Source organism: Nanorana parkeri, unplaced genomic scaffold (assembly GCF_000935625.1).
Source record: "Nanorana parkeri isolate BGI_ZX_2015 unplaced genomic scaffold, ASM93562v1 scaffold90, whole genome shotgun sequence".
NCBI classification, from domain to species: Eukaryota; Metazoa; Chordata; class Amphibia; order Anura; family Dicroglossidae; genus Nanorana; species Nanorana parkeri.
This window is the reverse complement of record NW_017306358.1, coordinates 1,073,326-1,085,726: the sequence shown is the minus strand read 5'-3', so window position 1 is coordinate 1,085,726 and position 12,401 is coordinate 1,073,326. Positions and strand designations below refer to the sequence as shown.

The 12,401-nt window shown below is 39.4% G+C and overlaps 1 protein-coding gene across 1 annotated transcript in view; it reads left to right on the top strand.

Moving 5' to 3' along the window:
- The window catches only part of CPNE8 (copine 8), a 189,005-nt gene that overhangs the window by 147,145 nt on the left and 29,459 nt on the right, over positions 1–12,401 (top strand). The gene's annotated exons all lie outside the window — the stretch shown is intronic.

The following is a 12,401-nucleotide window of genomic DNA, read 5'->3' as shown; positions in this document are numbered from 1 at the left end:
AATGAAAGCTGTATATTTCCCTGTAAGAATCTGAAAAGTATTAGCAATATGTGAAGTTGCAAGCATTTGCAAATACGCTAATAAATAAATTGGTCCAGTTTTACCTGCAATCACAAAGTGTTAGCATTTTTTATCGAATCCAGAGGAATGTAATATAATCTGAATAACAAAGGAGTTAGGAAACAAATCCACCAATGTAAAATGTGGTATATGAAAAAAAATTAAAAAGCTCTTACCGTACGAATGATGCATATAGTTAGACTCAAGAGGATCAGATTTTACCCTCAGATGGCAACATCAGGATTGGTGCAAGTGCACATGGCAATGTGCATGTGTCATTGTGAATATCTTGCATATCTGCTTTATAAGAAAACATTCTAGTTGGCACTTTCTGGTGTATCATCAGTACTTTTGAAATCCAAATCTGTTCTGTTTAGTTTTTTTGCTCTCTTACTATTCCCTGCTCTTTCTAGTTTAGTTCTTCCCTTGTTTCCTGCTCTGTTGGCTATGTGCCTTCTCTGCTTTGTTAACAACTTCAACTTTGGCTTGCTCTTTCCTACCCTGGAACTGATCTGCTTGATTTGACTTCTCAGACTGAGCCTTGTTGCTGTTTGTGTCACTTTAAAAAAAAAATATATTTTTTAATAATGGATTCAGATCTGAATTAATTTATGCTTTTTTAATCTACCTGGATTTCAGCTTTAACTGTTTGGTACTTTATCCAAATGAAATGTTGGCTCGAGCTCCACTTTAATCTTGTGGTGCAGCACTTCCAATAAACTTGATAAAGTGCCTTCATTAGATAACTGTAACTTTAAGCTTATTCACTTTTTTTTTTGCAAGTTTTTCTTTTTCTCTCTAAAAGTTTTGATATTGTATCATTTCTCACTGCTGGTCAAATATTATTTTAACTGTAGGAGAAAGGTTTGTGCTTGTATTTTGGCATGAAAAGCAAAACCACCTTGTTTTTTGTGTTTATACGATTGTTATTCAAAGACAACACTGCTATTTAGTTATAACTTATTATGTGGTGCTTACTGTTAAAAATATTTTATAATTTTTCTATACACTACATTTTATGTGGATCAAATAAAACCCCTTTGCTCGTTATTTTATTGCTGCTATATTACGTGGCATATTCTTGTTATAAATATCTTTTTTTCAGTCTTGGAAAGATATACCTGAACAATGCACTTCAAATATCACATCAATATTATAGGTCACACAAAATAATGGTGTGAGCAATAAAACTTGCCACAGAAGGGAATTCAGAGACAGATGAGGCACTGAGAATTCTATTATATGTTTGAATAAGGGAGAGCGGCAGAGGTGATAATAATTTGTCACAGCAGAAATCACAGGTCTGATACTTTTTTTTTCTCTATTGTAATGTCCATTTGTTATTGGGTTTGAAAGCTTAGAGAAATATGCAGGCCACCATCATTCTCTTTCTAAAAATGCTAGTTGCTTGGCTGTAATGCTAATCCAAAGACTTTTTCCTTGAAATCACCTTCCTAGAACATTTATGTAGCCATTTAAATCAGAAATCCTGGTCTGCATAATTGGAGCCAAGCTTCAGTAACTGGCTGAACTCCATGGAGCTATTACTGGATAAAGGAGGGGGAAGAGCAAGAAGCCAGTTAGGCTCTGATGCATGCATTGGCAATGAACATTCTAACAGTAGTAGTGAGCAAAAGGAAGATCCCAACAATTTGCTGCATCTTTTTCATTGTCCAGTCACCGACCCGATGGTGTGTTTTGACCCACTGTTCTTGACAGAGCTGTGCTACTGCACTAAAGGGTGAGGGATCTGCCTGTGCTGTCTGACAGGGGTGCCTGGTCAACAAACATCGCTGCATAGAATTAATAATCCTTTTGTAGTTATAAGATGTCATGAGCTCATTTACACTTAAAGTTTCACATATGTAACACCTTAGTGAAAAAATGTTTCAGTTATCTCTTTTATTTCAAAGAGATTTTTGGGGGTAAATAAATCTATGGCTACTTGCACCTCTAATTTGTCATGGACCGGTCTTGACAAAGCATATCTAAACCCAAGAACAGAAATGTAGTTTTTTCCACCTTACCAGTCCTTGGATGTGGTGGCTGTATTATTATTGTTTTTCACCCAGTGATCCTGCCAGTAACACCCTTCCTTCATAGATACATGCATGGTGTGTGAGAGTGGTCACCCTAGGACAGGACTATGGAACATCTCCCTCTCCCCTTAGCTCCATAACATTGAAAGAAGGTGTTCTGTAGTCCACAGAAAGAACTAGGAACAGTGTTAATTGATAACAGTCACCAGAGGCAGAGAACACAGAAAGTTAATAGCTCACAAGATTTTTGAATCAGTCAGACATATGTGAGAAATATAAATTGAAATGGTTGTTGACAGACCAGAAGGGAGTAAATAAAAGAAGTTCGTTGTTGGGGTTTTAAACATTCAAGTTTTTTTTTATGCTGGAAAAGACAGTTCAATGCAAATCATTTTATATTTTGGATCACTGAACCCATGCGAGACAAGGTAGAGATGTAGCACATAGCTACAGTTGACTAAACAATAATAACTTTCTTGGGTGGGGTGGGGGGGAGTTTCTTGCCATATTGTGAAAGTAGTGTGCACTTCTCCAGAGCTCCCAAGTCCAGGTTCATTGTCACAGATTCATCTCCTGCAACTGCCATTTTCTCCACCACTTCTTTAGGGTCTGGTGGCCATTGATGAGCACAGGAGTTACATAGTCACAGAACCCTACTTCATTCTTGAATTTTACAGATGCTGGGAAAGAGGCCATAGTGCCCATTGCATTGTGCTCACAAACTGGAAAATGGCTAGGAGCAATAGCAAGAATGTGTTATTTAGTAGAACACTATTTCCTAGCACGTTTTTTTTTTTTTTCCTTCTTCAGACTGTAGGTCCATTTACATATTTGCCTGTAGTTTATGATTTTACTGGGCCTGTTTACTAAATAAATCTTGCAACTACTAAAGCAGAATTGAAGCCAACACTTTTTTTTTAGTTTTGGTTAGAGTAAAGGAGTTTAGCTATTTTTCACCATCCCCCATTGGGGAGATTTCCCTTCATTTCTTGTCTGACAGGCACAAAAGAAATTGAGAAGAAATCCCTCCAAAGAAAGGGAAACTCTGGTAGTCAGCATGTTCACCAGAACTAGTGTCCCCATTGAAAGATTTCTCATTTATTCCTGTTTTGATAAAGCACAAAATTTGGGATTTTCTTTAATTTTTCACTGATAATTGTCACTGGGACATATAGACAAGGTGAATCTCTCTAACAGGGACACAGACAACAAGAAAAACCTGACAGCTGATGTAATTTCTCTCCACTCCTACCTAAAACTAAAGAATACAAAAATGGCTACAGTGGCACTTCATATCGTTGATTTTATACACACTCGTTATGCAGTACAATTCATGATATTGTTTTTACATTTCAAACGGACTCTTCATTTACTCTTGCTTTGACTGGGTGTTGTTTCCTTGATCTTCTGTTTTTTTTGTTTTGTCTCCTGTAAAATCTGTGTTCCCAATACCATACCTATTCTAGACATTTCTTTCTTTTCCTATGATCTATACTTGTTCTCATTATCTCCTGTGACCATTTCCTGGTTAGTATCCATAGAAAAAGTAAGAACATTTGACTGCAGTTGAAAATCCAGCTATTTCTGGCTAGTTCAGAACAATCACTAAGGTTATAAGGATTTGTGGCTAGAAGTAAAAAATAAGTAAAAAACTGTAAATTAAATAAAGGAAAGGGTAATTTCATGCCTATTACATGGTTCTAAAATTGAAAGATGAATGTTCACTTGAAGCATATCTAAACCCAAAAAACAGAACCAATTATATTGCTTACCAATCCTTCAATGTGGTGGTTGCATTAATTAATTTAAAACGTTTTAGGCTTTTTAACCTTTATTTTCACCTGGTGATCCAGCCAGTAACACACTTCCTATTTTAGGGTGGCATTGTCAGCCCCCCGGGGGGGGGGGTGTTAGATGCACTAGCAGATTCAGATGGACTTGAGAAACAAAGTGAAACCAAACTGCATTTTTTTCCCTTGTGGGTTAAAGGTTTTACATACATAACCATTGTAAGCACCCCTGTCAGTGTTAAATGGTTTGTCTCCACCCTCAATCTGCTAACTTTGCTGGTTAGCTTAGTCTGTTAAAGGAATTTGAAGAATAACAAACTTGCTGGCCAAATCACCTAGTGGAAATAAAGGAAAACAAAGGCTAAAAAATAAGCCACCACATTTAAGAATTTGCAAGCCCCAGTATATTACATTTTTTCTTTTGGGTTTAGATTTGCTTTAAATCCTGCATGCTTTCCTGTGTTTCACCCAATGGTAAAGTAGATAAAAAATATACCCCCTGATGCCAATCAGTTAGTGCTCATTTCAGATCAGGTACGTCACAAAAAAGTGTTAATTTTGTGTGAATTTTGTGTGAATTTTGTGTTGACACTAGTGAAAGATGTTCTAAGACACGCCCTGGTCACTTCGCCAGCAGTCCAGTAAAAAAAAAAAGTCAAGTCTGTCTCAAAGTTTTCGACCCTACAAGTGTAAAGAAAGTTAATGTATTTATGGGTGGTCCTGCATATGTTTTTTATGGGTTAAAGGACATAGTATTAGTTACTAAGTCCACAACCATGAATGAGCAGGAAGTGATGTAGAGCATCATAACTGGGGACACAGTAAGCTTACTATGTCAGTTATTTACAAACACTCAGGGATCAGTACTGTTTGTACTTCCCTCTCCATCCTGACTGCTCCTCCTGTGACAGGAGACTGAGGTCTCCTCCTGCTCCGCCCTACTCAGCCTCCTGACAACTGTCTCCTGCCCACACTGCCCCACTCGGCCCCCTGACAGCTTCTCTTCTCCCCGCTGGGAGCTGGATCAGTTTTGTGACCCCTCCGATCTCCACTGATGACACAGGTGGGTGCCCAGCGGGGAGAAAAAAAGCTGGGGATGCTCCGCATTTTAGGCTGCATTTTTATCTATTTTTGTACTATCTGCATTTTGCCCATAGTACCATTTTCGGTCAAAATGTTTTGGGCGCCGCAATTTCGGTGCCTCCCTAGTGTCTATCAGGCAAAAAATGCTAATAACACAATGTACATTTCAGGACTGTGAACCTACTTATGATGCCAGAAATGTATAAGCTGAGATGAACATATCTGTAACATAGTACAACTTTGTACGTGCTTTGTACATGAACACCAGCCCCCATTTCCTGGTTTCGTCACCTGGTGTTTGATGGATAAACAGCCACAAATCTAGTACCAGCTTTCTATTCCATTTATTACAATTCACCTCCTATCCCGGACCTGAACAATTAGCCTTCTGATGGTGAGCAATCTGAATAATGCTTGCTGCTCTTTCTTTGACATGCTAAAAGTACATTAGCCACTGGAGTATAATAAGTTGTTTACCAGCTACTGAGGGCCAGGAATGTGTTAAGACTGGGGAGAGGTTGCTCTGACATGGTGGTGGGGAGAACAGATCCCAGCAGTGAGGAGCAGAACTTTAAAGCATTTGCAGGTACCTGTACTAGGTGACGAAACATAGAGAAGAGCTCCAGGATTTTGCACAGTGCAATGGTGAAAGGATTAAGTGCTCATTTTTCTCTTGCAGCAAAAATAAAGAATCACTCACCCAATCTTCGGTCCTGCAGCAGTGACCGCTCACCTCTTTCTGACCCTTTGCATCAGATGTGGTATGTTCCTCGGAGTCTTCGCGTCTAAAAGGCTGTATTAGCTGTGATGACATCATGGGTCCTTAGGCCGCCAGAGCCTGGGGGGGGGGGGGGGGGGCGCGGGGGGGCCCGTTGGGGGGGGGGGGGGGAGGCTGTGGAGACTGGTCTAGCAGCCAGGCGTTATGGGGGATAGGGCAAGTATTTTCTTTATTTTCGCTCGCTAGGCAAAACAAATCACTTATGAATCACATACAGATTAGGTGGGAGTTATACATCACTTGTGAGATTCAACACAGGATTTTCTATATGTACACATTTTATGAGATGTACTAGCACGTTTTTTGTTTTTTTTCCACTATCATCAGCACAGGCATTGTGCAACACAGGTGTTGTGTATGACACAAAATTGTGTATCCCTTTGTGACAATTTCACATTTTAATACTATTTTTTTCACATTTTAGGAATATAATTGTTGAGTTTGAAGCGCAGTGCTATTTTCTTTTTTCCAAAACAATCACCTAACCCTTGCAGTGTGGGGGTAGCCCCACTGAAAGGGACAATTTTTTAAAATCCTGGAGTTTGCTTCAAGAGCATCTTTTTTAGTACAAGTGTGATGTGCAATGTATAAGCAAAGCATAATTTAACTTTACAACTTTGTAGATTAGCATTTTTTTAAAGTGGCTCTAGAATTTATTGCATTGCATTATGTCTGTATACATTTAGACATTGACCATATGCAGTACATTGATCACATGAATGCATGCACCTGGAAAGCACACATTGCTTCTTTGCAAACAAATATCATGTTCTCTTCTGTTCCTTAACTGTTTTGCATTTCATACTTTTAGATGACTTTTAAGATCCCAAAATCTAATTTTAGAATGTAATCTATAATATTTTAGAATTTTATAAATAGCATAAATACTGAATATATCTCGGAATTACTTTTGTCTTGAAAAATATTTTATTCATAGTTTTAACCGAGTATGGTTTTGGGAATACCATAGTGTCTTATGATTTAATTGCATTTTTTTCATACTGTACTTCAGTTTCATTTAATGCTTCATTTCACTCAGATTATTCACTGCTCTCACACTTTTCAATCTACTAGGTGTAATTACCGAGATTGAATGTACAATTAGGCTAAATAATTATTACATGCAAAGTGCAGACCTGCCATTTTGAACATTATTTCTACCACAACAATGCATACATACAAGCAAAAAAAAAAGAACTATAAATAGTAAGAAGTGATTATCTTTAGTTATATATATATGATAGAAGAAATTGCTGAGGCAGTTTCAGCTTTTGCTGTGACCCCAAATAATGTGTGCACATATAAATGGTTATCTATTTTTGTTTCCAATGAACCAATTTGAAGCCTTGACTTTGCGATAAGGTTGTATCTGTCAATAAAATTTAACGTGAGTGTGCAAACAAATGAAAATACATAGATGTGTCAACTGCTTCAGTTATTGCAACTGTATACCCTTATGGACCAGAGACATTTTTACATTTCTGCTATAGGCCTGTTTATTCAGTGATAGCATTCTTATTACTTTAAAATAACGAAGTACTACAAATATTGCTTATTTTGGGAAAAGCAAGACTTTCTTTTTGGGATACTGCATTACAAAAATGTATTTTCTATGCAATCTATAGACAAAATATGTAAAAACAACTAAAAAACACACTTTTGTCTTTTTAATCAGTGTTTAAAAAATACTGTTACTGTAGATAAAAGGAACACATTTTATTCTATCATTTGTTTCATTTATAATGGCACACAAAATGAATAAATTAATCAAATTAAAATAAATGATTAAAACAAAAACAAGTTTAAATATTAAGGGTTTAGAAAAAGATAGAAATAAAAAAATCAGTAGATAAAAGTGCTAAGGGGATAAGAAGGGGAGGGAGTTAATTAGGCTAACTAAGGGTTATTAATGTAATAAATAGGAATAAATTTCATTTAACCACTTCCGGGCCGCAATACGTCTATAGACGGCGGCCCACAGAAGTGGTTAAAACAAGGATGTCATCAGCACACCAGCACAGTCTACTTTGAGCCTGATGAAGGGGAGAATGTGTAGCCCTGAAAGCACTTGACAATCTGAGTGGCATCTATCAATAAATGGATTTCCACTGACTTGGACTTTGTCGTGCTGGTGTGCTGATGACATCCTTATGTAAAGTTCTATTGCGTGTGGCGCCATCCGCGGTCATTTCGAGCACCCATAAACTCATTGGGATTTCTGGTAAGGAGTGCTACAAGATTCATGGACACTAGTGGTTAAAACAAGAACATGGCTTACAATCCCCTATGTGATATTTTGGAGGTGACAGGTTCTCTTTATGGAACCCGCCCTCCAACACAGATCAGAGGTTTTGTGCAGTTCCTGACAACTGAAACAGATGGTGCTGTGATTATAGCGCCACGGTCTTACTGATCACGCAGAGCAAAGAATGGACATTCTTTGCTTTGCTCTACCCTCTCTATGGTCAGCCATTGTGCCGTGGTCCTAGGTCCTCCAGAAGAGCGGGGGACCCCAATAACCACAGTGGGGGTTGCGGACGGACAAGATTGCTGCTGCTCTATTGATACAAGTGATCTGATCAGATCACTTCTATAAAAACGAGCGGCGGCTCCCCACTGTACATTTAGCTCTGCTTGTCCAAAGCTATATGTACAAAAAAACAACTCACCCGACACCCGAAACTCCATGTCCCAGGCGTCGGGCGATAGGAATTTCACACACCTGAACTTACAAATTTGCCTTAGCAGGTGCTTGTGTCTTGTAGGTCAGCTACAGTATACAATGTGATGCCATACAGAGAGGCAGACCTGGAGGTACAACAAAGAAAACTTGCACATAAAGCATACACATCATGCCATGACGCTCACTGCACAAGGATAAGTGCATTTTCATCCTGGTGGCAGAATATATACAACCCTGGAGCTTGTGGGCACGATGCATCTGAAATGGGGGAGATATTCCTAACAGGGCAAAAAAGGATAAGTGCACTTTGTTTGAAACTACACTCATTCTGTCGGGAACAGTGCTTTTCTATTGGCTGTGAGCTGCAGTCTGCAGAGACTGAGGTCAGTCACTCTGTCTGGAGTGCACCTGCACAGCCATTGGCAGTGTGAGTCTAGGAGTGAAGCAGTTGTTAGCTGTGTGATGGAGCCTGCAGAAAGCCTGTGACCAGTGGGCACACATGTCTCTTCTCCCTGTAGTGATGTAATGTGGTTTGTATACAGTGTGCAGTGCTATTGCAGCAGTAAAGGCACAGTGGAATATGTCAATTCTATACAAATTTAAATGAATAGTGTTTGAGATTAGAGTGTAAGCTCCTCCAGTGCAGAGACTGATCTAAATGGTTTAGTGTTTTTTGTAGAGCACTGTAAAATATTTCCGAGCTATATAAATAAATACCTACATACTGCGTTATCATGGGGGGTATATTAGAATGTAAGTTCCTCTTGCACTTAGACTAATGTGACTGATTCAGTGTTGTCTGTACAGGACTCTGCAATATGTCAGAGCTATTTAAATGTATAATAATCATATTGTGTCACTGTGCTAGGGGCAAGCCATTTACATCAGTCCTTTGGTGCAGAGACTGATGTAAATGGCTTGGTGTTCTTTGTACAGTATGGTGGAATATGAGAGACATATTTTTTTTGTCCTCAAGCAGACACATGCACTCAAGAGTCAGCCATATCACTTTAAACACACAGAATGCAGTTACAAATTCAACTACTCATAAGAAAGAGTTAAATCAATGATGACCTATATATAATTTACCTTATACATTAGGTGACACTAAACTCAGGATTTAAATCTTAAAAATGCATTTAAGTACCCTAACGATTAACAAAAATGCATCTTATTTGTGTATCACTCAGCTATAGATCCTCAAATCATCTCTGAATCCATGCTGATACTGTCCTTCCTTTTGTTCCCCATGGTCCCTGTGTGTGTTGTAAAGTAGCCACCTCTCCATGCTCGCACCCGTGATGGACTACAATCTCACGTTTGCCCATCCCAAACATCGGCCATGCCAATACGCAGTGATAGAATGACTATAGCTTACCTTGAAAAGGCGGAATCTGAGACCCATTTACTTGCTACCAAGGAGTCACTTTGGATTACTAATGTGTTTGAAAAGGTTATTTACAACACTTTCACATCCCATAATGTTAGGATAATGGCTGCTGTGAATGTTTACAGTAACAATAAGAAGAGTACCTTTCCAACCAGGCAGAACTACACAGAAGGAATCCAGTTGTAGTTGTACCAAGAAGAAGGCCTGTTCACAGCTTCAAGTTTATGGATTGGAATATAGTATCTGCTTCTGGCAGAAGTCCTACTGTGTTGACATGTGTGAAGTAATTTTTAGCAAGAGGTGATAGTTGTAGCTACTCTTAATTGTATTACTCCCAAGACTACCTGTTGTGGCTTGTGGTATGCCATACACTACACTAAGTAATAGGTACTGTAGGTATTGTCTGTATACCATTAATCTGCAGTTTCATACACGACTTAGAGGAAAACAATTAATCTTTCTGTGCTTAACTTATATGATTATGGTTCTCTAAATAAGTTATTATGTGTTGGTTAACATAACAAATGTGTACACACACACCGACACAAGCTAAGAATTTTTCTGTAGCCTGAGCACTCTATATAAATTGTTTGCTGATAAAATTGCTTGTGTTTTGACTTCTGGTCATAAAAATAGCATAGTAGATTGTAGTTTCCAAGCAACACCCTGGCCTCCGTAGTTGTTGAAAACACTTTAGCTTTTTAGCAGGATTTGTACATGATCAGATTTTTTTGAAAATGTTCTGTGACCTTCACAGATACCACATGGGGTTTAATGACAACAGAGATCTGGAGGAGTCGGTTATATCAGATGAATAATGCACTATATTTGCTGTACCGTATGCAGTGCAGATAAAGCTCACATTCTTTAGACTCACATTCCATAAACTGAAAGCTTCTTAGACACTTTCGCAAATGTCTAAGCTATGGATATTTCCTCAGTGATATCTTATACTTTAGCTGCCCTCTGCACCCTCCTAAAAAAAGAACACTTACCTCTACTTTTTTATCAGCTTGGGTAAAACATTGTTTCCCTTTCAGACACAACACTTCACATTTGTTTTCCATAAGATAGGGCGGCTAGTCAGCCTCCATCCATGTTCACATTACACATGCTTCATCAAACAACTGTTGCTACAAACTAGACATGTGCAGTTCGTTTCGGAAAGATTCATTATTCAGGCAAATTTTCGAAGATTTGGATGTATCCGAATTTCCGCATGACAGAAATGACAATGCAAACAAATACGAATTTCCGATACTGAAATTTATTAGCAGTAGTCTGTACAAATTTTTGTTGTAGCAAAGTGACATTGGAGAGAAAAAAAATACTTTTTTTTTTTACAGTCTGCAGAAGAGGAAAAGAAAAAGCGTGAGGTTCTCCGCCCAATTCATAGCAGACCCCTTAGGTCTGGTAGGAATGTTAGGAGGGACCCCCCCAAGTTAAAATAAAAAAAAGTGCGTGGGGTTCCCCCCAAAATCCATACCAGGCCCTTTAGGTCTGGTAGGAATTTTGAGAGGGGACCCCAGCCACCCAAAAATGGGATGGAAAAACATGGGGTCCCCCTAACATTCCTACCAGACCGAAAGGGTCTGGTATGAATTGGGGGGGAACCTCACGCTTTTTTTTTTTCCTCTTCTGCAGGCTGAAAAAAAAAAAATTAATGCTATGTGGTATACTATTTGACAGCTGACAATGTCAAATGGGCGGAGCGAGCCCCGTCCCGTCACAGCTCCCTCCACCCATCTGTTTACGTTCGGGCAGGAGAAGATGTCATTTTGCGGCGAGTTTTCGTCGGGTTCCGTCGGGTCGTTGTGCAGCGGGACTTTTTTTATTTCAGCAGGTCGGCAGGCGTTATGCATCGTGATTGATGCTGGATTACATCGATGGAGCCATTTTGTTTTTGAATTAACCTCCCTGGCGGTCTTATTTTTCCCAATATATTTTGTCTATTTTGTTTTCCGTTTTTTTTAATTTCCCGCTGGTTCCGCCCCCCTGCGGCGCAGCCGCTTGCAAGGGACGGAACCCGGAAAACGGATGCCGGCATCGGCCGGAGGACACAGCGCGGCTCGTAGGGAGAAGGTAAGTGAAGCGCTGTGCAATCCCGAGTGTGGCTCCGGGTTACCGCTTTTGGTACTGAAAATTAACCCCAAGCCACACTCGGGATTACCACCAAGAATGTTAAAGGAATAGTCAAAAATGTACTCTTTGGGTTTTTTTTCAATTAAATGATTTTTTCTAAAAGTCTGGTTTACTTTGAATTTTACCCTTTAGTGAATGAGTAGGGGTACAAGTACCCCTTACTCGTTCACATAGGGGGGCATCTGGGTGCCCCCTTAATTAAAGGGGTACCCCGATGCAAATAAGCCCCTTCCCAATGCCGGGAGCACATGGCCTGGTAAGGTGCAGGGAGATCTGCCACCCCCTTTCCTGCCCTGCCTCGTCTGTGCTCGGATCAAGGGTCTAGTAGAAATGTTAGGGAGCATCCCATGTTTTTTTCCCATTTCTTTGGGGCTGAGGTTCCCCTTTAAAATTCCTACTAGACCTAAAGGGCCTGGTATGGCTTTTGGGGGAATAC